This window comes from Dreissena polymorpha, chromosome 15 (genome assembly GCF_020536995.1).
Source record: "Dreissena polymorpha isolate Duluth1 chromosome 15, UMN_Dpol_1.0, whole genome shotgun sequence".
NCBI lineage: Eukaryota > Metazoa > Mollusca > Bivalvia > Myida > Dreissenidae > Dreissena > Dreissena polymorpha.
Window position 1 is genome coordinate 10,677,054 of NC_068369.1, and position 6,074 is coordinate 10,683,127.

The window sequence follows — 6,074 nt, forward strand, 5'->3', positions numbered from 1 at the left end:
TCAATGACAGCCTCCGCTCCTCCAGGTACTATTACATCGTCAGCTACCCATACCTTTCTCGCCGTTTCGTCTGTCGCCTTACTTACACACGGTATTTTGACGCCATTCAGAACCAACACGTTCCTACTAAACAGGATGTCAACAGAACCAAGCACATCATACCCCAATAGGACGTCGTCTTCAATATCTGCCACAACTGCTTCACGCTCCAACGTGACTGGTCAAATCTCGAGCCTAACACCACCCATACCTAACTCCTCTATTGGGTCCAACAAGGTTCACAGACTCCGCAACTTTGACTGATCTCGAGAATCATCTTGAAGACGTTCGTCGATATGATGGTTTTTGTTGCCTCAGTATCCGCGGCAAATACAACCGGTACGCTTTCCGCATACCCTTCAAAGTAGCATCCTTAGCCACGCTGAGTCCTACCCGATACCCTTTGAAAACCTCAATACATCCGTATGTTTCAGTGCTTGTTTCGCCACTGGAAAGATAACTGGCGTCGACACCTCGTCTCTGTGATTTTTTAGTTTGGCCTCGCGACATTTCCTCTACATGGTTCACCCTTTGGCCGCAAGAGTCGGTCCTTAAATGTCCATCATTAACAGTTTCGACATTGTCCTGTGCAGCATTTGACTTGTTTGGGCATTATCTTGTGTAATGCCCAAGCTTATGGCAGTGAAAACACTCCACGTTGCGCTTTCCGGTCGCTGATCTATCGCGCTCTAATTTCCCAACTCTGTCCAATAAAGCTTTATTTCATAGTCACGTGACCTCAGCTTCAAATCCACTTTGAGCTGGTTTGATATCAACTTTGCTTTTAAATCTACCGCTTCATATCTGTTGCGGTACATCGGCCAACTATCTCGAGTGCGTTGATTTGTACGAAAGTCAAGATTTTTACTGGCATCCGAATTTTGCCGCAAATGGCCCCGGTGTTTATATTACCCGAAACCGACTGTCCAATTCACCATCGAGCTCCTGTTAGTCATTGCTTATGTACGGAGAAAGCTGTGTGAACACGAATTGTGCTGCTTCGCCTTCCAGTCTTGGCAACAGCTAGTTCAGCTTTTCTTCGTCATCCAAGCTGTACCCATTTGCTATCGTTTCAAATTGTGGTATCAAGGTCGCCCACTGCCTTTTCCTGAGAACGACGGCAGTTTCACCGGAGGTGGCTTCGGTCAAATCGACGGCGAATATTCCTTCCCGAAAGGATATGCAAAACATTGAGGACGTCTCCCATTCATTGCAAAGCGGTCAATTGTTAAGCCTTGATCGACCCGTGGTGGACTACGTTTAAAAACCTAACACGCATTCCCACGTTAAACGACGATCCGGAATCGGCCAGTCAAACTTATTTCTACCGATGCCGACGTGTTCATTTTGTTCGCCGCAGCTTTTGTTCGGCATCGTTGCTTTTCGCGCGCCAAAAGTACTATATGCGCACTCAGCTACGACATATCTTTTATTATAGAACCTATTGTGTCCACTTTCAGTCCCCATAACCTGCGGTTCTTCCGTAGCGCACCCCTTTTTTGAGCCTCCTCGGGCTAGTAGGTCTGCAAGGTTCGGCGCATCGTAACTCTCGCCCTCATCCGCATCAGCAGATTAATTGTTGTTATTGTCGGAGAAACGGGTGCCACCATTATTCTGACTCGTCAGCTTGAGAAGATGCAGTTCTTTAACCACATCTTTCAGTATCGCCGTCATTTATAATAATTGCACATGCAACGACGATTCGTCCGTCGGCTGGTTCGTAGCGCCGGTATCCGTCGGCTGCTTCGTTGATCCGATGTCCGTCGGCTGGTTCATCGAGACGGTACTGCGGCCATCATCTGTTTCGTCGGAAATGACATCTGCTACCGATTCGCCGCTCCCGTCATCTTCGGCGACGTAACGCCTCCGGAAATACACTTCACCATCGCTATACGCTTGATACGCATGGTTTAACTTTTCAATAACTATGTCTGTTTTATTAAAATATACACCGGAATAATCTATCTATCGATCTAGCGAGCTATCGATCGAGCGAGCGAGCGAGCTATCGATCAGCGAGCGAGCGAGCGATCTAGCTAGCTAGCGAGCGAGCGAGCGAGCGATCGAGCGAGCTAGCTATCTATCTATCTATCTAGCTATCGAGCGATCGAGCTAGCTAGCTAGCTATCTACCTACCTACCTACCTACCTACCTACCTACCTACCGACCTACCTACCTACCTACCGACCTACCTACCTACCTACCTACCTACCTACCTACCTACCTACCTACCTACCTACCTACCTACCTACCTACCTACCTACCTACCTACCTACCCTACCTACCTACCTACCTACCTACCTACCTACCTACCGACCTACCTACCTACCGACCTACCTACCGACCGACCGACCTACCGACCTACCGACCTACCTACCGACCGACCTACCGACCTACCTACCTACCGACCTACCTACCGACCTACCTACCTACCTACCGACCTACCTACCGAGCGAGGAGCTATCTATCTAGCTATCTATCTATCTATCTATCTATCTATCTATCTATCGAGCTATCGAGCCAGCTAGCCAGCTAGCCATCTATCTATCTAGCTATCTATCGAGCTAGCTATCTAGCTAGCTATCTAGCTAGCTATCTATCGATCTAGCTATCGAGCTATCTATCTAGCTATCTAGCTAGCTATCTATCTAGCTATCCATCTATCCATCTATCTAGCTATCTATCTATCTATCTAGCTAGCTAGCTAGCTAGCTATCTAGCTATCTATCTATCTATATATCTACTATCTATCTATCTATCTAGCTATCTAGCTATCTATCTATCTATCTATCTATCTATCTATCTATCTATCTATCTATCTATCTATCTATCTATCTATCTATCTATCTATCTATCTATCTATCTATCTATCTATCTATATCTATCTATCTATCTATCTATCTATCTATCTATCTATCTATCTATCATCTATCTATCTATCTATCTATCTATCTATCTATCTATCCCTATCTATCTATCTATCTATCTATCTATCTATCTATCTATCTATCTTTACTGTTGTAACTACCATTGCGGGTATTATTGACAGATTTTTACAGCTTTATTTTTCTTGACATAATATTGTATGTTTTCCATTCAATTTATATGCTCATTTTTTATATAATTTTAAAAATGTATTCATAACCAGAATAGTTGATGCATGCATCAATAAAAAGATACATTAACAGTATGTTTAACTGTTTAATGAATATGCTTTGCTTGCGTATATGCAAAACAATGAAGTCCATAAATTGTTTACTGATTTTTAAAATGTTCATGGTATCAGTGAGCTAAAGAAACTTCAGCGTACAGTTTATATAGTATTGACAGACTTGTACTAGTCGCCTTTAAAGTCGCGCCAGTAAAAAATCATAAAAAGCGACATTTAAAGTTATGGTAGCCAGAACTAGGTATCAGTGTTTCAATAATGTAGTGTTTCCTAATTATGTATTGCTTAGGTTGTTTTGTTTCAAAATTTCAAATTTGCATTTATTTTAAAGCATTTTCAGTCATTTTGCAAATTCCATGTTTTTTTGTAATAAGGTAAATTATGTTGCACATGGGAATGCGTGGTAAGTAGTAGTAGTAGTAGTTGTTGTTGTTCTTGTTGTAGTAGTAGTAGTTAATTAATTAGTAGTAGTAAAAGCAGTAGTAGTTGTAATGGTTGTGTTTTCATTTTTATTTTTATTGAATTTTGGTCATAGAACACAATGATGCAGCTGATAATGATGATGATGATGATGATAAATATGATAATGCTGCTGCTGATTGTGATGATGATTATATGATGGGCCTTAGGTATGAGAAAATTTGTGAGGTTCAAACACGAAACCTGCTGGATAATAAAACCTCTCATTTTATGACAAAAGAGCTAGATTATAGAGTATATAATAAGTATAAATTGGGAAAGTTACCATTCAAGGATCATGTGGGCTTCATCAACAGCAATGCATGAAACAGTTATATCTCTTTCAAATGTTCTCAATATTGCTGTTCCAATTGTTGTGCTCAGAAATGCCTCTGGATGGGCATACACCAATGAGTACTTTCCTTCAATTATTTCTTCTATTTCTATTTATTCAACTATATAATGTGCTTATCTCATCTAATGAATGACTATCCACCTTTAAAGATGTCACCTAATATAAATTCATTAATACAATAAATATGATTGTTATATTTGTAATAACTATTCCACAAAAATAACTATAAAAGAACATCAATGCAGTGCCTTTACTAAATTTTTCAATGATCTCAATTACTGAAAGTAAAATTTCTATCAGGTACTTATACAAACAAGTATAATTAGATCTATTTATTTGGTAAACTTTGTTAGAGGCGTCCCTAAAAACATCTATCAAAGAACTTCAAAGCTTAGTGCTTTTACTCATGTATTCATATTTTCCCACTCGCATATTATTCGTGTTAATTTGCTCCAAATAAGTTCAACGTGTAATTTGTTGGTACAATTAATTATTTTTTTTACATATCACATTATTACAAATAACTTCTTTATTAAATATACATTTTCATATTATGTAGACAGTTCACTCCAAAACTGGGAGTGAAACGTCTAGAGGGGAAGACCACTTAGACAGTGCGTGTCAAGCACACACGCACTTATTCCTTGTTTGCTAAATGCATTGATTTGGTCTATCATGATACTGTTTAAGGGTGTCAAAATCAAACAAACTGAACAAGTCAACTTGAACTTCTCTTTCAATGCAAATGGAGCCACTTGAAATATCAAACTTTCCAATACCCAGTCGGCAATAAAGCCATGACATTGTGTCTATTCAAAACATGCATCAGACACTCCTTCTGAAACTCTCTAAGCGGTTTTGAAAACACTAATTCATTGCAAACTTTCGTCAATCAAGGATCCATGTTGTTATACAAGCGAAAGTGAAAGTACAGTTTAAACAAAAATGAATAAAGAGCCAAATTGTTGAAACCTGACGAATTTTTTTTATAGATACTAACGTAAGACCATAAGACTGAATAAAATAACACTTAAATTTTGAATTATAACAATAATGTTTACTTCTAAATCAAATTCTTCATTCATCCGTGGACTTCTTCGTGTCGTAGTCATAAATGCCTCCAAACGGAGGTGTGTGATGCGTCCTAGTATAGAGGTGACAATAACGCAGTGACGTCACTATCTATGTATAGAATGGCACGAGCGGGCAAAAGTTCAAACTAATGGCCGGTCAACCATTCGATATATACACCGGTAACAGTTTAAAACATTGCAACATTACTTTTTCGACGAGGAAAAGGCAACAAAAATAATTAATTATCATTTATATAAGGCATCAGGTAATAAGAATTGTTACATATAAAAAAAATTGCCTTTTCATTCACTTATCTAACATTCCTACGCTCTATAAAACTCAAATATACCTGTGCTTCCATTGTTGCTATGTGGTGATTGTGTAACACTCCTGGAATTTGGCCCCAATTAACTGAGTTTATTAACCTTTGTCTTGATGTCAGATTGACACCATTCATAATTTAACAAATAGTTTGACAGTTGTTCTTATCTGATATAATTTTCCAATGTCTTGTGTGTATTTACTTCCATATTTGCACACATTCGTAACTATGAGAAAGATCAAGTAATTAATCTTAGATTACCTACTCCCAGATTTATTTTACCCGCTGATTACCCATGTTTTTCGTGTCAAAGGTAAAGCTTCTGATTGAACAATTTTCAAGGTAAATTGTCAAATACTCAATGTTGATGCTTAAATGATAATAAATATATGCATGGAGTTTTCTATTAATTATAAATATAATTTTTCATTAAAAGACCATTTATGAGTGCATGACCTTTTCTTCCCCCATCAAATGGCATACGCATGGGTTGGATGTGCCTTCTTATCGTCAACGTGTGTCTTTGACGTGTTTCCATTGAGGCTAATGTTTGGGCAGTATTGTAAGCATGACAGGAGTCTACAATGGTTGCAACCCTATTACTTCAAAAATGAGTATTGGCTTCATATTGCCCTGTTTTGGTCCCTCTGTAAAAC